Source organism: Myotis daubentonii, chromosome 7 (genome assembly GCF_963259705.1).
Source record: "Myotis daubentonii chromosome 7, mMyoDau2.1, whole genome shotgun sequence".
Classification (NCBI taxonomy): Eukaryota; Metazoa; Chordata; class Mammalia; order Chiroptera; family Vespertilionidae; genus Myotis; species Myotis daubentonii.
The window spans coordinates 92,194,576-92,216,677 of NC_081846.1; the positions used below are offsets into that span (position 1 = coordinate 92,194,576).

General features: G+C 38.1%; 1 pseudogene; it reads right to left on the reverse strand.

Annotated features, from left to right (window-relative positions):
• Positions 1 to 15,084: 15,084 nt before the first annotated feature.
• Positions 15,085 to 15,366, reverse strand: LOC132238782 (U6 snRNA-associated Sm-like protein LSm3; annotated as a pseudogene).
• Positions 15,367 to 22,102: the final 6,736 nt, after the last annotated feature.

The following is a 22,102-nucleotide window of genomic DNA, read 5'->3' on the forward strand; positions in this document are numbered from 1 at the left end:
CTACATAATATTATTAACCAATGTCACCTCAATAAAGTCAATAAATAATTATTTTTAAAAGTGAATGAAATAGAATGCACTTTTCTGATTCCTAAGAAGCATTAACATTGCCCATACTGGAGTCACCCGTTTGGGTGCCTCATTTCTTCTGTTTTATTTTTATCCCTTTTATTTCAGTCAGCTCCGTAGTCATGCCTCCCCTTTCATTCCTGTAATTTGAATTCTTTTCCTTCTTAATGTAGATAACAGTTTGTCAAATTTATAGATCTTTCCAAAGGACCAACTTTTGGCTTTATTGAATTTCTTTGTGTTTCTATTCTCTGTTTCATTATTTTTGCTGTAATTATTACTATTATTACCTTTCTTCTGCTAGCTTTGGGTTGAGTTTGCTATTCTTTTACTAGTTTCTTAAGGTAAATAGTTTGATTATTGCTTTTAGATTGCTCATCTACTTGACAATAGGACTTTGTAGCTAGTACTTTCACTCCAAGCACTGCTTCTGCTCCACTCCATGTTTTAGTATTCTGTGTCTTCATTTTTATTCATCTTAAAGGATTTCTTCTTGTACACGTTGGTTACTTGAGAGTGTGTTATTTTATTTCAAATATCTGTGTGCATCTTTTGTTGTTGGTGTTATTGAGTTCTCATTTAATTTCACTGTGGGCAGAGAACATACTGTGTATTGTTTCTGTCCTTTTAAATGTATTGAGGTTTGTTTTATGGCCTAGCATTTGATCTATTCTGGAAAATGTTTCATGTATACTTGATAAGTGGCCTATAGGTGTCTATTTTGCATAATTAGTTTATAGCATTCTTCATTTCTTGTGTTCATGTTGAGCTCCTTCCTCATTTTTCTACCTATTATCCAAAGTGTAATATGGAAGTCTCCAGCTGCTAGTGTTGAATTACCTGTTTTCCTTCATTTCTGTAAGTTTTTGCTTAATGCACGTTAATGCTCTGTTATTACAAGCATATATAATATATAACATATCACATGCATGTGTAATTATTATATCTTCCTTGTGTATGGACACATGGATCTTGATAAAATGCCTCTGATTATCTCTAGTATGATTTTTGTTTTAAATTCTACTTTCCGTGATATATTGGAAACCTCCAGGTTTCTTGTGGTTGCTGTTTGTATAACTTTTCCCATCCTTTTTCTTTTAAACTATTTGAATCTAAAGTGCGTTCCACATGGACGTCACATGGTTGGGTCATGATACCTAATCTAGTCTGGCAATCTCTGCCCTTTTATTGGGTTCTTTAATCTCCTCACTGTTATCAGTGTTATTGACGCAGTTGAATTGATATTTGTCATTTTACTTTTTGTTTTCAATATGTATCATGTTATTATTATTATTATCACTTCCTTACTGGTTGCTGTAGGGCTTAATATATATATTATCCAAACTTACCAGAATTAACATTATATTCATACTAATTTAATTATAGAGAGATATAGAAGTGTTGCTAAATAGCTGTATTTCCTTCTCAATCTCTTTGTGGTAATTATCATTTTATATACAGTTATATATTTTAGGAGAGCTGACATAAAAATGGAAGTAAGTATGCAATTATACTTTCCATAATATTAATCTTATTATTTATCATTTCTGATTCACTTAATTGGTTTTTTGTAGTTTGCATTACCATATAAAGTCATTCTGTTAGCCCAATATAGTCTACTCCTATTCACCTCCTATATATTATTATTAGAAAGTTTGTACATCTATAAATTATATGCCCTATGATATATTACATACATACTATTTTATACTACAGGCCCAGTGCATTAAATTCGTGCACTGGTAGGGTCCCTAGCTGCTGCTGGCTGCCAGGCAGGTACTCCATCCCTTTCCCAGCCACCTGCCACTGCTGCCTCTGGACAGGGCCTCTCTCCCTTCCCCTGGCTGACGCCTTCCCCCCTGGTTGAACTCCAGGAAGAACTCAGGTCGAGGGGACAATTTGCATACTAACTTTTATTATATAGGATAATTTCTCTTTAAATCAGTTAAGAGAATAAAGGAGAACATATGTACTTATACTGTCATTTATAATTTCATAATAATTGTAAGCAGTGCTCTCTCATTTTTGTGGGTTTGAATTACTCTCTTGGGTTACTTGCTATCAGTCTAAAGACCCTCCTTCAATACTAGAGGCCCAGTGCAAGACATTCGTGCACTAGGGGGAGGGTCCCCTCAGCTTGATCTGCACCCTTTTTCAGTCCGGGAGCCCTCAGGGGATTTTCTGATCACCCATGGCAACTTTTAATTCAAAGTATGTTCTATTAAATTTATTGATGAATCTAATCAAAATTACTAGCATTTAATATTTCTCAGACTTATTTAACTAAGAGATACATTATTAATTTTAATCTTAATATTTACTTGATTGTCAAGGAGCATCTTATTTCCACTTACTTTTATTCTGAGGGGCTCAAAGTTAGTGGATTTTAAATGAGAGGTAATACTATTTAAAACTTTCAAACATTTTCAAGTATACTATCTAATCAGTTCAATCATGTAAATTGTGTATAATAAAAAGATTTACTTAACTCTCTTAGGGTACTAATTATAAACATGAAGGCTTAAAAAATTTCCCAACTGCTTGGAAGATATGAATAAATACTTCCCAGATAACTTGGAAAAATTACAAATTACAATGAATATATTAGCTTAGAGAACATGATCATAGTCAAACTTATACTAAAAACAACTTCATTGCCTGGTACATCATTGGTCATGTGAAGCATCCTTAGCGTTTTTATGTCTGACATTAAATTATAACTTTTATATAAGGGTCACTGCTGAATTCTTATGTATTAAATAAACTAAACTTGACATAAAATCTAAATAAGATGCAGGGGATATAATGGGAAATTGCTACCATGATACACTTCCATATCAGTTTTAAGTTCTAATAGAATTATTGTTCATCCAAGCTACAGCTCTCTACACAGAATAGTATCTTTCAATTTTACAGACATTTATCTTTAAAATTTCCATATTGCTTAAGATCCAAACTATGTTTCAATGTGGAGATGTACAGAATTTTCCCCAGAATATACTGTTAATCAAATAAATTATAAAATTCATTTTGAAAGTGCAATGCAATTAAGCTTGTTGCAACACTACATAGATATTGTAGTCAAAAGCATATTAATCAATTTTAAAGTACTTGACATCCCATTTGAAAGAGAATCCATTCCATGCAGTGTATAAGGCCCTTCATAATATGCCCCTCACCCCTCTCTAATGTTTTCTGCACATGCCTCTCACCTGTGGACTTTATGGAACTACTGTTGCTTAACCATTTTTATTATGCCTTTTTCAGCTTTCCCTCTTGCTATGAAATAACCTTTAGCTTAGACCATGCTTTTTTAGGATTCATTATTTCAATTTGATTCAACAGTCAGCTAATTTAATCAAAATGCCTGAAAACCAATTTCTGGCAACCATCCTGAGATTTGACTTCTTCAGTGGTCTCACTGCCCCCATACTCTGTGCAGAATTTTTCCTAGCGTGTACCACATTGCATTGTAACTTTTTGCATTTTTCCTCTTATGAAACTGTAGTCTGAATTTAGATAATATGCTATCTCTGTATCTCAAGCACAATTAGTACAATGTCTACACTCAATAGAGTTGATTATATTTTAAAAAGGAAGGAGAAATATATAGATATCTATATATTTGATAAGAAGACAAAAGAGAGAAAGAAAGATGAAAGGAGTAGAGTGATGAGATTGAAACATCTAATCTCTATCAAAACCCTCCAGGGGCCCCGCCCCCATCTCACTAAGAGTAATAATAATTGATTCCATTGGTTTGGAAGACCCATAACACAGCCGATTTAGTTTCTCTCACTTTACTTCTTAAGACTCCCTCTTCCTCTTGACACAATTTCTGCCTCATTTGCTTGCAGATCATCAAACTCCATGCAGCTGCTGAGTGGTCTTGCACCTGCCTGCCTCACATGCTTTCCCCCCAGTTATTCACACGGTCTGCTAGCTCACGTCATTCAAGGTTCTGCTTAAATCTTATCTTTAAATCCCACACCCCAACAGAGGCCATCTCCCTCATGTGCTCTGCTTTTATCACTATAAAATATACCATATTATTATTTTATTTTTTTAAAGATATTTTATTGATTTTAGAAAGAGAGAGACAGAGAGAGAGACAGAGAGAGAGAGAGAGAGAGAGAGAGAGAGAGAGAGAGAGACAGAGAGAGAGACAGAGAGAGAGAGAATGGTGATGATGATGATGATGATGATGATGATGATGATGATGAAAGAGTAACTTCAATGATCAACTGCCTCCTGCATGCCCCACACTGGGGATGGAGCCTGCAACCGGACATGTGCCCTGACCAGGAATCAAACCATGACATCCTGGTTCATAGGTCAATGCTCAACTGCTGAGCCATGGTGGCTGGGTTATACTATATATTTTATGCATTCTACCACTGGAGTGTAAACTCCATAGCGGTTGGGGTCTCTCTCTGACTTTTTCCCTACAGTGTTTCCCCAGTGCCCAGAATGATATAATTAGTAGCAAAAGGATTGTGCCAAGTGGCTCACGTGCAGCACTGGAAGAAATGTTAACTATTTCTAAGAGAGAAGTATGACTCAGGCTAGAGCTTGGCAACTACTGCCTGCCACCTGTTTTTGTAAATAATTGAAACAGAGCCACACCTTTTTAAAAAATATATATTTTATTGGTTTTTTTACAGAGAGGAAGGGAGAGGGACAGAGAGATAGAAACATTGATGAGAGAGAAACATCGATCAACTGCCTCCTGCACACTCCCCACTGGGGATGTGCCCGCAACTGAGGTACATGCCCTTGACCAGAATAGAACCTGGGAGGGACCCTTCAGTCTGCAGGCATCATCTCTATCTACTGAGCCAAACCGGTTAGGGCAGCCACACCCTTTTATTTCTGCATTACTTATGGATGTTTCTGTGCTAGAATGGAAGACTTGATTAGTTGGACAAGAAACTGTTTGACCTAGAAAACCTAAAATATTTGACCTTTTATAGAAAAGTTTTGTCAATGCCTGGTTTACGATGCCCATTAACTTTGCCTGATGTAAAAGACTTTTTTGGTTGCACCCCAATGGTGTGAAATGAGATCCCATTCCAATGGCAGCTGAATGCAACTTTTGACGCATATGGGGCCATCAACCTCTATTGGATTGATTTTTAAGTCTTATCACAGTTGGAATTCAGATATCGACTAATGTGTTTGATATATTTGGAGTTACTCACTGAAACTGTGAATGTGGAAATGGTTATGGAAGTCACCAATAGGGAAGTCAAGGTCTAAATACTGGAAGAAAACAAGGTAAAGAAATATATACCCTGTGACCTACATTCTAAGGGAGAGTTTGTATCAAAACTGGATGGATAGATAGATTTACAATGTAAGGCAAAGTAGGTTTATAGTTGTGAGTATGCAAAACAGAGTTATTTTGTATTATTTATTATATTCTTTTCCATAAGGAAAATGATAGATATAAATGTGGATATAGATATTGATGATACAGGTATAAGTACAGGTAGGAATTCACAAGATCCTGCTATGACATTGTTAAAATATAGATAAGAAATGTGAAGATAAATCTATATTTCTGCCACCAAAAGAAAATTGTGATGCCAGGAGACAAGGTTGGCAAATAACTCCTACAACTAGCAGGGAGAAGAGCTGTGCCACGGGTCTCAGGGCACAAGGACCAGAGAAGGACCCAGTGGCTCAGCAGCAAGTGGGCTCTGAACACCAGCTGGAGAGAGAGGGGCCTGGGCCAGGGGCACTAGAGGTCAGCAGCCTGAGGAGCAGGAGGGCAGTAACACCAGTGTTGGTGCAGGGATGTCGAGAAATGCTTCCCCTGGGAACCTCCCGAGAGACACTAGAAAGGGGAGGGCAGAGCTCTGCACTGCACAGGTGGAGCCTGTGCATGTAGGGAATTGTTCTAGCTGACTTGGGGCCAAACTGGCACTCAACCTGCTTTATTTTTCTTCATATGTATACTGTGCTTTTTAAAAAAATATCTTTTTATTGATTTTAGAATAAGAGGAAGAGGTGAGAGAAAGAGTGAGAAACATTGATAGGTTGTCTCCAGTATGTACCCCAGTCAGGGACTGAACCCACAACCTGGGCATGTGCCCTGACTGGGAATCCAACTAGAGACCTTTATGGTGCATATTATGATACTCAATTAACTCAGCCACACCATCCAGGACTATACTTTTGTTTTAATAAATAAATTTGTAGTTTTTCAAAAACAAACATAACCTTTAAAATACTTTAAATAGATAAGTTCCTAGTAAGCAAAACTCTCATTCAATATAGGCAGAATTCATAGAAGTTGTTAGAGTGAGATACAGTGATGAAAAAGAGACTGTCTGTCAACAAAGAAGGGATGGGAGGACCGAGATATTTATGAAGTAAACATCCATGGCCTATAGCTATGTAAGATTCACTAAATATTAGGAATATACTCAATAAACATAGGTAATTAATTTTAATGAGGTTTGAATTCAGCCACACATCAGTGATACCCATTCCGGCCTCATATTTCCTCTGCTCAGAAAATACAAGTAAATTCCATGGTTATTCATAGAGCTAATTGTCAAGCTACCACTGTGCTGAGCTAATTGCCCTGTGTGTCTCCAGTGAAGCAGGTGTGTTATTGGCTCAGGGCACTTTCTATCTGCGGGTCCCATTGCTTGAACTTAAACTCCCCTTGTATCTACACCATCAGCATGAAAGCCAGTGTGGCAGATAAATGTGAGAATATATGAACAGTGCATGCCCAGGACTCAGGTAGTAAGACCTCCCATTTCACTTGCACTCTATTTTAAGTTTCCTGACTTTTGCTATCTCTTTCTCCTTGCTTCTCATTCTGTGCTTTGAATTGATAAACAGTGATTTAAATGAGCTGTGTGATGTGAACATTTTATTTTGGTCTGGGAGACTTTCTGCATAGTGTTCACTGGGGTGGCTCACCTGGTACTGAGCTTGGAGGCCACCAGTGCATCTAAACAATGTCCCACACAGTTGTATAACTAATCACCTTCCACGTTATATGTTTATTTGTTTAGGTCCAAGGTCTATGAAAGTTCATGGAGGGTATGCCATAAGTATTTGAAAATGAGGAATGAAACTTTTCAAGTGCCCTAACCTAGGACCCACTCCTGCTGTGATGCTGGGACTGCTGGTGCAGTATGCAGTCAACCTTTAGCAGAAACTTCAGGCACCTAAAAGTGAGAGACTCTTGCATTCATCTCTGTATTCTAAGTCAAGGAATAATTTGCAGATCATGGAATTCAACTTAGTTTTGATAGTAAAAGAACAGGTTATATAGCACCAACTACAGAAGGTGGAGTTCTAAGTACTTTACATATAATGGGTTCTTTAACCAAGATAGCAGCCCTGTAACAGAGGTACCATAATTTTCTCCTTTTTATATGGAATAGGAAACTAGAGCCCAGATAGGTTATATAACTTTTCCAAGGTCCTGGGAGACAGAATTTAAATCTTAAAACCCTGCTTGTCATTTTTAAGGGAGGACTAGAAAGATTAAAGAATTCACCTGAAGTCATTTGGTTTGGAAAAGGAATTGATGCTGGAAGATGAACATCCTGACATGCATTCAAACTTTCACCCAAATGTCACTGTACCAAGCATTTCCTTATAAGCTTATGGACACAAAAATTATAAAATAATACAATATTAGTGATATCTATACTAATAAAATGGTAACATGCTAATTAGACCAGGTCAACCAGACATCTTCTGGTCATCCAGTCCTCCTTCCAGACAAAGCCATGGTGGTGGGGGCCAAGGCAGAGGCAGTTAAGGGTGATCAGGCAGGCAGGTGAGCTGTTAGGAGCCAGCATTCCTGGATTGAAGAAGGTGCAGGCTGAGCTGAGGGACACACACCCCCGTGCACAAATTTTTGCACCAGGCCTCTAGTATTATAATAAAGTATTATAATTTTATATAACAAAATAAATATTGTAAAATAAAACAATAAAGTATTTTTAATAAATAACTATGTAACTATTATAAAATAAATATTAATGACATTTTAGAAATATTTTCTTTAACTGGGATAATCTTTTATTTTGTAAGGGATCATATATTTTTAATTTTGGTATCCACATGCTATTACTATGATGAATATAGAAATACATCCTTTGATAACATTTGCATGATGTGACTTTTTACATCTTTTACTTACTTTCAACCAATCTACATTGTTATATTTAAAATGAGTTTCTCTTCAGCAACCTATATTATGGTTAATGTTTTGTAATCCATTTTTCTAATCTTAATTTATACTTTGTGTATTTAGATTATTTGTATTTAATGCAATTATTATTATGCCAGGGTGTAAGTTTTCCATTTTATTTGTTGCTCCTGTTTGCTCTGTTTGTTGTTGGTTTTCTGTTTCCTATCTTCTTTCCCAGGGGTGACCAAAACAGTTTTATAATTATATTTTAATTTATTAATAGAAGTTTTTGGTCATTTTTTTTGGACAGAATACTTAGTGGTACATTTAGCACATATAATATATACATGATTCACCACAATCTACTTCTGTCCGCATTTAAAAGTTTGAAAGAATTTCAGAGTTCTTTCCTCTTATCCAATCATTTGCTCCCCTTCCTCATTTATAGTGCAATTGTGTTAAATATTTCCCCTACAGTAATTTAGAACCACATCAGAAGTTGTAATACTCCTGTAGTATCCTGGAAAAACTCAAGAGTAGGAAAATTGATGATCTTTACTTACATATTTTTCCTTACTGTGTTCTTTTTTCTTCTCCGATGTTCCAAAGTTTCATGTTTATCATTTACTTTCTGGTTAGAGAGTGTCTTTAGCCATTTTTTAATAGTTCTGAGAGAAAGAACTTTCCTTATTTGCTTAGTCTTTATTCACCTGGTCCTCCTCCTCCCATCTTGTGGAATATTTTCACTGGATCTTGGAATCTGGATGAGCCTTCTTATTGGCATGTAGGGAGAGAAGTACAGATTCCGTACTCAGCCTCATTGGCACAGAGCTAGGGAGCTCTTTGCCATTGCTGGGCAAGGATGGGAGCTCCAGCTCCTCATCAGGTCTTCACTGCCACCTCTCTGGATGGGTGGCATAGAATTGCCTCGTTGATAATCTCCAGATAATCCCCACCGACACCGAGGAGTAGGGGAGGCTACTTGTTACTTGCTGGTGGGAGTTATAATCCTGGCTTCCTACTTTGCCACTTTATTTGATCAGGTTGCTCACCTTATTAGCCTGGCAAGGGTGGAAATGTAAGCTCTCTGGTCAACATGCCTGACCGGGGCAGGGGTAGAACTTGGGTGTGCTCTGTGATGTTTGGTTGAGGTAGAGTTGCTGTCTAAATATCCGCATGTCTTGCAAGACTGCAACTCTCCTGGTCTTCTCTAGAGACAGCAGGATTCTGGTGGAATTTTATTGTCTGCACCCACTGAAGTTTTTGGGTTATCAGATTCTTTAGCTATAAATCTGGGATACATGGAGCAAAAAGGAAATCCAAGAATCTCACCACTGTTTCATTTCCTGATTTCCTGCATGGTAGGTCATACATTCTGCATCTTTAGGAGTCTTATGTTGTTATTTGTTGTTTATGTTTTTTTTTATTTAATATAATATCCTGGGGTTTTAATTGCTCTTAACAGGAAATACGGAGAAATTATGTCTATGCATTTTCCCGGGAGAAGAAATTCCTGGCTACTTATTTAAATGTCTCTTCACATAACTATATGTTTTCAATACTTTCTATAGAAACAACATAAAGCTAGTTTGTATTTTTTCTCTAACACAATTGATTTTATTTTTTTAAATGATCCAATAGTTTATTAATGTTTCCTGAAGCTCCACCACCAATTTTTGGCCATAGCACATTTGATTTAGCTCCACAGTTTCTCGTTCATACACACCTCTTGCTGAGAGACATGTCCTCAGTGAAACCCAGGGCTTTGATTAAACTTGGTTGGCACCAGAGGACCTCTGCCACAGCAGTGGGTCAGCAGAGTCAGCTAAGTCCCATTTTTCCCCAGTCACACCCGACCCTTACCAATGGGTTGTCATAGTACTCCATGGGGTTCTCCTTTTTGTTCCATTCATCTATGTGTCTGATTTTGTACCAGTACCAGACTGTTTTGTGAATAGTGGTTTTGTAATATAGCTTCATATCTGATATTGTGGTCCCTCCAAATTTGTTCTTCTTTCTCAGGATTGCTACTGCTATTCAGGCTGTTTTTTTTTGTTTGTTTGTTTTTATTTATTTATTTACTTTTTATTCCCTACAAGTTTTTGAAGCGTTTGTTCTAGGTCAGTGAAATATGCCATTGGTATTTTAGTGGGGATTGCATTGAATCTATAGATTGCTTTGGGAAATGTGGACATTTTTATCTTGTTGATTCTACCAATCCATGAATATGATATATTCTTCCACTTGTTTATATCTTCCTCTATCCCTTTTTTCAACATCCTGTAGTTTTCCAAGTACAGGTCTTTTACCTGCTTAGTTAGGTTTATTCCTAGGTGTCTTAATTTTTTGTTGCAGTGGTAAGTGGGATTGCTTTTTTAGTTACTCTTTCTGTGAGTTCATCATTTCTGGGCTTTAATTTTGTATCCTGCTACGTTGCCAAACTCATTTATTAAATCTAATAGTTTTTTGATGGAGTCTTTACGGTTTTCTATATAAAATATCATGTTATCTGCAAACAATGAGAATTTTACTTCCTCTTTTCCAATGTGGATGCCTTTTATTTATTCTTTTTGTCTGATCGTTATGACTAGTATTTCCAGTACTATGTCGAACAGGAGTGGTGAAACTGGGCATCCCTGTCTTGTTCCTATTCTTGGGAAGTGGTTTTAGTTTTTACTCATTGAGAAAGATGTTGGCTGTAGGTTTGTCATATAAGGTCTTTATTAGGTTGAGATATGATCCCTCTATTCCAACTTCGCTGAGAGTTTTTATCAAGAAAGTGTGTCGGATTTTGTCAAATGCTCATTCTGCATCAATTGATATGATCATGTAATTTTTGACTTTCCATTTGTTTATGTGATGTGCCACATTTATTGATTTGTGGATATTGTACCAGCCTTGCATCCCTGAAATAAATATCCCTTGATCATGGTATATAATCTCTTTGATGTACTGCTGGATTCGACTTGCTAGAATTTTGTTGAGGATTTTGGCATCTATATTCATCAGGGATATTGGCCTGTAATTCTCTATTTATAGTGTCTTTATCTGGTTTGGGGATTAGGGTAATGCTGGCTTCATAGAAAGAATTTATTAAATCTACTATTTTTTTTTTCTTGGTCACTAGAGGTTTATCACTTTTGTTTATCCTTTTAAAGAACCAGCTCTTGGTTTTATTAATATTTTTTATTGTCTTACTTGGTCTTTATGTAATTTATTTCTGCTCTGATCTTTATTATTTTCTTCCTTCTACTTACTCTGGGGTTCTCTTGTTGCTCTCTTTCTAATTATTTAAGTGGTAGGGTTAGATAAAATATTACCAGTTTTTTCTTGTTTTTTGGGGCTAGGCCTGTAGTGTTATGAACTTCTCTCAGGATTGCTTTCACTGTGTCCCATATATTTTGGATTGTTGTGTTGTCATTGTCATTTGTTTCCAGGATTTTTTTTCCTTCTGTGATCTCTTTGGTAACCCATTCATTATTAAGTAGCATGCTATTTAGCCTTCATGTGTTTGATTGTTTTCATTGTATTTAACTTCTACTTTTATGCCATTGTGATCTGAGAAGATGCTTGATATGATTTCAATCTTCTTGAATTTGTAGAGACTTAGCATGTGTCAAAATATGAGGTCTATCTTTGAAAATGTTCTGCATGAACTTGACAAGAATGTATACTCCATAGCTTTGGGGTGAATGTTCTGAAGATGTCAATTGGTTTGATGTCATCTAGTGAATCATTTAAGACTGCTGTTTCCTTGTTGATTTTTTTGTCTAGTATATTTATACAGTGATGTCAATGGGGTGTTAAAGTCCCCTACTATGATTATATTGCTGTCAGTCTCTCCCTTGTTATTTCTGAGAAGATTTTTAATGTATGTGGGTGCTCCTGTTTTGAGTGCATATATGTATACCAGAGTTATATCCTCCTATTGTATCTACCTCTTTTTCATTATGAAGTGGCCTTCCTTATCTCTTACTATAGGCTTCACTTTGAGGTCTATTTTGTAAGATATAAGTATTGCTACCCAGGCTTTTTTTCATTTCCATTTGCCTGAATTCTTTTCTATCCCTTAACTTTCATTCTGTGTGAATCCCTTGTTCTGAAGTGGGTCTCTTGTAAACAGCATATATATGAGCCTTGTTTTCTTATCCATTCAATCACCTGATGTCTTTTGATTAGAGCATTAAATTTATTTGTGTTTAAGGTTAATATTAATAGGTATTTCTTTGTTGCCATTTTTTATTCTTTATGTCTGTGTTTCTCCCTCTCTTTCTATGCCTTCTTCTTAAACCAGTCCTATTAGGATTTCTTGCATTGCTGGTTTGGTGGTAATAAACTCCCTTAGCCCGTTTTTGTTTGCAAATCTCCTGATTTCACCTTCAATTTTGAATGAAAGCCTTGCTGAATAGAGTATTTTGAGGTTCAGTACCTTGCTTTTCATTACTATGTATACTTCATTCTATTCCTTTCTTGCCTGATATGCTTCTGTTTAGAAGTCATTTGATAGCATAATAGGAGATCCCTTGTAAGTAACTTTTTGTCTCTCTACTGTAGCCCTTAAGATTCTTTCTTTGTCATTGATGTTCCTAATTTTAATTATAATGTGTCTTGGTGTGGGTCTTCTTGGGTTTATCTTGTTTGCGACAATCTGTGCTTATGTGGCATTTTTCTTCCCCAAGTCAGGGAAGTTTTCTGTCATTATTTCTTTAAACAGGTTTTCTATTCCTTGCTCAGCTTCTTCTTCTTCTTCTGGCTCCCTTACTATGGGGATGTTGCTTCATTTCTTTTTGTCCTAAAGTGGCTTTAAACTCCCCTCCTGCTTTGTAATTTTTTTTCCCCATTTGCTGTTCAGATTGGGTGTTTTTTGTGTGTTTTTTTTAATCTGTTTTTTCTAAATTTTGTTGTGTTCTTCATTTCACCTATGTCATTCTTCATTTTCTCTTGATTCTTATACATGGTAAATTTCTTATCCAGATGTTTGAGCATCCTTTTAACCTCTACTCTGAATTATTTTTCTAACAAATCACTTGCCTTCATTTAGTTCCTTTTATGGTGTTCTTCCTTTTCATTCCTTTGGGGATTGTTTTTTGGTCTCCCCGTTTTTTGCTGTTTCTATGTAATGTGAGTTGCTGTCTTTTTCTGGCCATGGGCAACCTGATTGACTTCTAAGAGTTTGAAGCCACTAGTGGCCCAATGGTATGGGACTCCTTAGCCCAGAAGCTGGGTTTGCTTTGAGTCTCCTGCTTTTATTGTCTCTGCTCTTAGATGTACTTATTTCCCCATGGCTCTAGTCTCTTAGTTGTCTGTTGCAGATGCTCAGGTTTTGCAGGGGCACAGCAACTCCCTGTGAGGTCCCGGAGCCCTCTGGCCTACAATTCACTTTGTGGTCCCAGTGCCATGGCAGTGTGGCATCCTAAGACCTTCCAGCATTCACTCAAAGTATAGTCCTGTGGCCTGGGTGGGGCTCAGTCCTGGGTGCCTGTGGCATGCACTAGTAGCATGGCCCCGGTGGGGCCGGGAGAAGTGTGGGGTCCCTCTGTCATACACTCACAATGCAGGCTTCTGAAGCACAGGGTCCTGGTGTTCAGGGTCCTGGAGCCCGGTGGGGAGGACAGGGAGGTCTCTGTGCTCTTCACTCACTGCAGACATCTGTTAGCTTGCAGCGAGTTATGGCTGGTGATCAGCTCACTGCTTGAGTTCAGGGTAGTGTCCAAGGCCAGTCTGGGTGTTGGTGTGGCTGCACTCTACTGCTCCCACCCTCAAGATGGAGTGGTATTCGCACCAGAGCTGAGCCCTGCCTGAGAGTGCCTGTGGCAGTAGCAAGGGCTCCCTGTCCAGGAGACCCTGATACACTAGTCCCTGAGACTCCTGAGAGATCTAACTGACCCTCACTTACCACACACACCCCACACATGTCCATACACTCCTCTCTCACTCTTTTGCTCACTCACACTCTCTTCTTCACTGCCACCCTGCTGAGATATCCCTCACTTAAGTTTTTTGAGCTTTAAGATTAAATCCAAAGGCATAGCAAATGCAGCTGAACATTTGAATCAGAATGTCATTAATTTACTTTTTCACAATTCCATTTAGGTTGAGGTAAAATTACTTTATTAAATACTTTAAAGAAAGAATGTGGTTTAACAAACTTTACAGTAAATACTATTGTAAAAAGCTCAATTCATTAAAAAAATATGTATATCTAAATACCCTAAGCATTATTTATAGATGAATGTAGCAAGTTACATAATAAAATATTTTATAATTCTAATTGTAACTTTTTATTTTGCTTTTACTATGCCAAGATATCTAAGTCTTTAAAGAGGAATATGTGAGAAGCATAATGACTATTAGCAGATGCATTTTAATCCTAAGCTCCTCACTCCCACCCCTATTTCCTCTTCCAGCTGACCTACCCACCTTCTGTGCCACCCCATTGCTAAAAGGAGCCCCGAACAACATAATTACCAACATTCCTAACACATTGTGCTAGTTGTCTAACGTATTTATTTTATTTCATATTACTTTTTAATCAACAACAGAAACACCAAAATTAATTTAAAAATCAGAGATTGTCTGAAAAAAAAATCAATGGAGCAAGTCAATTCCTAAAAAATAGTTCTGCATTTTGGTAATCACATTTATTATAAGGATTGGAGAAAAATAAAAATGCCATTTAGCTTAAGAATGTTGAGTTATCTTCAAATCAACTTATCTCAGGAGTGGAAAAATCCTTGGTCATTTGTCAACGTCAAAATTTACACAGGTTTCTCTTTTCAATACCTTGTACATTTCAAGAGGCAATCATACAAGGTCTCTTATTTTCCATACATTATAAATTATTTCTTTCAGCCAAATCTCAATGGAGAGGTAAGTAGTATAACACCATCTCCCCAGACAAAAGTATCAGAATATTCTGTTTTGTTGATTTATATATCTTTCCATATGTTTCTCCATCAATTTCTATAATAATCACTCCCAGGTCTCCCAATATCATATTTAAATGTTTGTCATCAGTATGCAATCTACCTCAAGTTCTCTGTGGTCTCATTTTCACCTGGAGTCTGTCCTCTAGGCTGAGCCTGAGGAGGTCAGGAGGCTCCAGTGTTGGTGGTGGGTTGCTGGCCCATACCACCCACCACTTTTCATAACCACGTTTTATATTCTTAAGTTTCTCTGAAGCCCTCACTTTTATCATCTTCAAATTGCATAAGAGGATTCACGCTTAGAAAGGTTAATTTGAACTCACAGAACTGCTAAGTGACAGAGCTAAGAGTCCAACTAAGACCCTAACTTCATAATGTGTGCTCTAGAGAGGGGCTCTCATCCCATCGTCCTGATCTCAACGTCCTGGGTCTGTCTCCAACTTCCTTCCAGTTGCTGTCCCCATATTATTGTTATTTGGTGTCTCCTTTGTGAATCCTACCTCCTTACAGCATGCGGCACTCTCACATTCCACCCAGGGACTCGGTGGAAGGATCTGATGGGTGAGAACAAAGCACATGGAGTTGAGACCCTTCTCTAAGGAGACACCTCCTTCTCAGAGTGGTTTCCTGTATATTCTGCTTTTCCAGAATTTATGCTAACTGACAATTTCTCTTAAACTGGTCACATCATTGCAAAAACATTCAAGATTGGAATCATCCTGGTATTTGGAAGACATGAAACAGTACTGCATTTCCTTAAAAGCACTTCAGAACTCAAGCATCTCACACAGACTGAACTCTCATTCCATGAAGTACTTGGCAAAAAAGCGAAGTTGTCTAGTCCTACAGGCACGAGTGGCAGGGGGAGGTGTGAGCTGTGGCTCCAGATTCAAAGCATTTCCCTTTTTCTTCTGAGTGAAAGACTTTTCTTCCAGACGGTGGAAGTGGAGCTACTCTGAAGCCTCTGAAAGCCCATTCACAACAAAGATTTCCCGTACTGCTTTGAAAGGAGATGTTTACTGGCAGATTTCTGTATTTCATAAGCAATAACTTCAAACGATTCTTACCTAACTTTTCAGAGGGAAAGGGAGCAGGGAGAGAAGGTTTGCCCACCTGAGCAATGGCAGGCTTGGGATGGAGATACAAAGCTGGGACTGTCAACTTACACGCCCTTAATGGCTTCTGTTGGCTCAGAGCCCAGGACCCTGAGGCCATTTCCCACTGGCACCGCTTCCTGGGTGGCGCTCTGCGGAAGGAGTGCACAGAAAGCCGGGCTCTGGGCTCTTCTTGCTTCTGGCATCTCAGTTTGCTGGGCTGCTCTGCGAGGGCTGGACTCTGAAGTTTTTTCTTTGGACTATGGATCTGAAGATATAGGCATAAGCTGATGACATTCATATATTAAAAAATTTATTTTAGAAAATTCCTTTTTTCACACTATCAAAAAAGTTTACCAGACTTCGGGTCATCTTATGAGCATAGTGTTTTAGGTGGGGTTGGATGGTGAAAACTTTCTTTTTTATCTATGTTAACTGTTGCACATATATTTTTATTAGTTTCCTAATTTATTATTTCTATAAAATTATATTCCATTTTATACATTTTCAATATTAATCCTATCTAATAAAAGAGTAATATGCAAATTAACTGTCACACCCTCTCTCCCTCACTCCGTCAGTCCGTCACAAAGATGGCGGCGGCCACAGATCTGGAGTGAGCAGGAGGCTTAGGTTGCCCCTGGCAATGGAGGAAGCCAAGCTTCCTGCCCTTCCTGGCCAGCCCTGAGCTCCGCTCAAGGCTACAAAGTTTCAATTATAGAAGATAAATAAATCCCAGATACCTGCTTCCAGCCTGTGGCCGTGGCCAACCTGAAAATGGCCATCAGCCCCTCACCCAGGCTGGCCAGGCACCCCAGTAGGGACCCCCACCCTGAAGGTTGTGTGGCCAGCCTGAAAACAGCCCTCAGCCCCTCACCCAGGCTGGCCAAACCCCCATGGGGTGAGGGTCCCCACTGAGGTGCTTGGCCGGCCTGGAAACAGCCATCAGCCCCTCACCCAGGCTGGCCAGGACCCCCACCCTAATCTGGGACACCCTTCATAGCAAACCAGCTGGCCCGCACCGGTGCACCAGGCCTCTATCCTATATAATAAAAGGGTAATATGCAAATTGACCCTAACAGCAGAATGACTGGGAATGACTGGTCACTATGACACACACTGACCACAAGGGGGCACACACTCAATGCAGGAGCTGCCCCCTGGTGGTCAGTATGCTCCCACAGGGGGAGCTCTGCTCAGCCACAAGCCAGGCTGCCGGCTGCCAGCACAGCGGTGGTGTCGGAAGCCTCTCCCACATCCTCAGCAGCGCTAAGGATGTCTGACTGCAGTTTAGCCTGCTCCCCACTGGCACGTGGACATCTGCCCAGGGCTCCCGGGCTGCCAGAGGGATGTCTGACTGGGGGCTTAGGCCCGATCCCCCTGGGAATGGGCCTAGTCTAGCAGGTAGACATCCCCTGAGGGGTCCCAGACTGCGAGAGAGCACAAGCCGGGCTGAGCCCCCCCCTCCCCCCGCCCCCCAGTGCACAAATTTTTGTGCACTGGGCCTCTAGTTAATTATAATAGAATATAACAAAATATTGTTTTACACTTTATTTAAGTTTTCCATATTTTTATTATTTCTTATGTTTTTAATTTATGCACTTAAGTCTACATCTTTATTTTTTCTTTCATGCCTTCCTTGAGCTCTTATATACCTGTTTTGAGATCTTCCTTGAAAAAAGCTAGTTGTTTCCTACATTTTTCTATTTCATTAAAATTTATTGGCTTATTAGCAATGGTTTTATAGTGTATATTAAATATTTTCCATGGATATCACTTAGATGCATTGGACATCACAATTTCTGTCCCTCACCCCCCTGTTTTGGTTAAATAGTTACTTAAAGGAAAAGAGAGCGTTAGTGCCTTTATTCCATCATTTTAAACAGTGAATCTGGTATTGAAAGATGCATGCTGTACTGTGCTAATAGTTTCTTCTCACTCACTTCCAGAAGTATAAATACTTTGAGAACTGAAACAGTTTACCCCCACACTCAGCCTGAGCACTGAAAATGTTATCCACACCTCATTGTTTACAGTGCTATTTCCCAGGCCTCATTAGCAAGACTTTATGACTCCTGTCCAGGTAAAGGGCTTAGTTGTTCATTACAGGAACTTTACAAAAGATCCACCAGCTCTTCCTGTGTCCTATGATTCTGTCTCCCTCATCCCAAAATCCTTCCCTTGAGACTTCCACCTGTGCTGGGTGATTGAAACGTGGTCTTTACCCAATCAGAGCCAAGACCCTCCCCGACAGCCACCTCCTCCCACCTTCACTGCTAAAGCTTTGAAGGCGGGGAGGGTGTTATGCATGGCTGAGGTAAGCAGTGCTCTCAGCTTGGCCTAATCGGTAGGCTGTGAGGAGGATTTTGAAAACTCCATTGCCTATTTCCCTGCCAGAACGTCTTGCTTTGCCTGCCCCTGGGATTACATCATCTACTACGTTCATAATGTATAGCACATTTCTTCTAAATGAGCTTGATAAAATGGGAACATCTTTACTGGAACGTTGTTTAGGAGATTCCAGATTTTGATACATTTCTAATAGCAATGCAACCTACACAATTCCTCACCTGTACTCTGCAAAACTGTCAAGGTCATTAAAAATAAGGAAGGTCTGAGAACCTGCCACAGCCAAGAGGGACCTGAAGAGAAATGCCAACTAAATGTCAAGTGGTCTCCTGGATGGGATCCTGGCACAGGTAAAAACTAAGAAAAATGGAATAATCTACATATACTATAAAACTTACTTCTATTAATTTATCAGTATTGGTCCATTGATTACAACACATGCATCATACCAATATCAAATGTTAACAATGAGGAAATTGGGTGTGATTTATGTGGAAAATGTCTGCAGTGTATATTTTCAATTATTCTGTAATTCTAAAAGTGTTCTAAAAAGTCAAATCTATTGAAAGTAAAAGAGAAAAATACACACAAAATACTCTTAACCAGCTTCTAATTAGTGCTGATATCTTTTCTCTGAAAATAAACATTATGGTGTTTATGTTAAAAGTTTCCTTTTCTTCCTCTCTCCTGATAGTAAAATTAATTCCCTAACAACAAACAGGAACCTTACACGTCCACACCAGTGCCGTGAACTCTGTGGGATCGCCTTCCTCCTCCCGCCCCCGTCTCCATGGGGCCTGTCCTGTCGTAAACTCTGCTCCAGGTTCTGTGTCCTTCACAGGACCTTTGTTGATCCCTGTTAACTCTCTTCTCTCTGTATTCAAGTAGCTATAATTTATATTCAACAAGCAGGGAAAATTCTCAGCAACAGAAAAGCTGTGCTTTTACTTGGAAGATGAGTGGGCAGGAAGTGACAATTTTAAGCACATGGGTTTTGAGTTTGAACAATTGTTTTTACTGTGCAACACAATTAACACCCTAGAGCCTCAGTTTCCTCTTCCTATAAAAAATAATAATGATAGTTTAAGAATTATAGTGCTAATTAATCTAATGAATTAATAGCTGTTCTGGATGATCAACTCCAACATTGAGATGCATAGCAAATTGGCCAATTGAAAAAAATATAATCATATATTAAATGTGAAAGTATATTGATGGTCATTGCAAATAATTGGATAAAAAGGACGATCCTTGTGCTCAATTAAAAATTGGTTGAGGCAGGTTGTTTCACATTGTTCCTAGTCAATAACTTAAGAATATCTTAGCGTAAAGGAACAAATGCTCTGTGTCTATGCAATAAAAGATAAATCAATCCAAATTTTGAGGTTCAAGGTTCTCAGAAGATGACACCAAACCTGAGCGACATTATGAAGTTTCATTAAAGATAAATAGGAAAAGCTGAGGCAATGAACAGAATCATGAATCGGTAGAGGACACTTATCTAGTTCATCACCGTTAGGGCATGAATTGAAATAGGCGAGTGGCAGAGGTGACATTTGGGAAGAAAGCAGGTGACGGAAGGCCTGGTAATTTATGCTTAAGTGTTTGACCTAATCTTGTACACACCACAGAGAGTTAATAAAGGATTTTAAGAAAAGAAAAAAAAATGAGAGGAAATATTATTTGTGAAACTAAATTTAGAGAATAATGAAAAGAAACTTATAAAATATTTTGTATGTGACATTGAAATAAAATGAGTACTTTTTTCCTAAATAAATGAGTTATTGTGGGGATTAACAGATAGGGAAACTATTTAATCTAGTATTTAATAATGGATGCTTTTTGAAGAATAATTATTTCTTTGCCATTGAAAAATTGAAGTTGAGCCCTGATCGGTCTGGCTCGGTGGATAGAGCATCGACCTGCGAACTCAAGGGTCCAGGGTTCGGTTCCGGTCAAGGGCATGTAGCTTGGTTGCGGCCACATCCCCAGTGGGAGGTGTGCAGGAGGCAGCTGATCGATGTTTCTTTCTCATCGATGTTTCTAACTCTCTATCCCTCTCCCTTCCTCTCTGTAAAAAAAATCAATAAAAAATATTAAAAAAAATTGAAGTTGAATGAAATAGGACAAAATCTCAGGCTAAGCATTCTGGTTTCACTAACAATGGGAAATATTTATTGAATAGTATCCCTTTCACAATATTAATAAGTACAGTGTCTCTGACTTTCTCCGGCTGGGCTCCATGTGACAACTTGCCCAATAGATAGAAATACAGAGTAATATTTTCCTTTTGTCTTTATTTTTAAAGCTATTTTTTTTAAATTACAGTTTATTTCAATATTATTTTGTATTAATTTCAGGTGTGTACCATAAGTTAGACAATAATATACTTTACGAAGTGTTTCTTCTGATTCTTCAGTACCCACCTAGCACCATACGTAGTTAGTAAATATTATTGACTATGCTGTATTTTACATCGACTATTTTGTAACTACCAATCTGTACTTCTCAATTCCTTTAACATTTTTGCCTATTCTGCAACCCCCCTACTTTCTGGCAACCATCAGTCTGTGTTCTATATCTTTGAGTCTGTTTCTGTTTTGTTTGTTCTTTCATATTGTCCATTAGATTCCATACACAAATGAAATCATGGTATATGTCTTTCTCTGACTGATGTATTTCACTTAATATAATACCTCCCCTCTGGGTCCATCCTAATTGTCACAAAAGCTTAGATTCATTCTTTTTTATGACCGAGTACTATTACATTGTAAATATAGGGTGCTCCCAAAAATGTATACACACTTGGAATAATTATAAAAGCCATATTTATTAAAATACATTTAATTTTCAAAGTGTAATAGAGATCAGCTGTTAAAGTGCATATACATTTTGCCACCACTTATTTATCTACTAGCCTACTGATGGACACTAGGGTGGCTTCCAACACTTGGATATTGTAAATAATAAGGAAGCATATATTCTTTGTAAATAGAGTTTTTGATTTATTTAGATAAACACACAGAAGTGAAATGGAGGGGTCATAAGGAAGTTCCGTTTTCAATTTCTTGAGGACCTTCCATACTATTTCCCGTAGTGGCGGCACCACTCTGCATTCCCACAAACAGTGCAGAGAGGTTCCCTTTTCTCCACATCCTCTCTAACACTGTTTTTTTGATTTACTGGTGGTCATAATTCTGACAGCTGTGAGATGATATCTCATTGTGGTTTTAATTTGCATTTCTGATGATTAGTGATACTGAGCATGTTTCATATGCCTATTGGCCTCTATATGTGCTCTTTGGAGAAGTGCCTATTCAGGTCTTTTGTTCATTTTTAAATTGGATTGTTTTGTTTTGGGTGTTGAGTTGTATAAGTTATTTATAAACTTTGGATATTAACCCCTTATTAGATGTATCATTGACAATTATGTTCTCCCATTCAGTGCGTTGCCTTTTCACTTTGTTGTAGGTTTCCTTTGCTGTGCAAAACTTTTT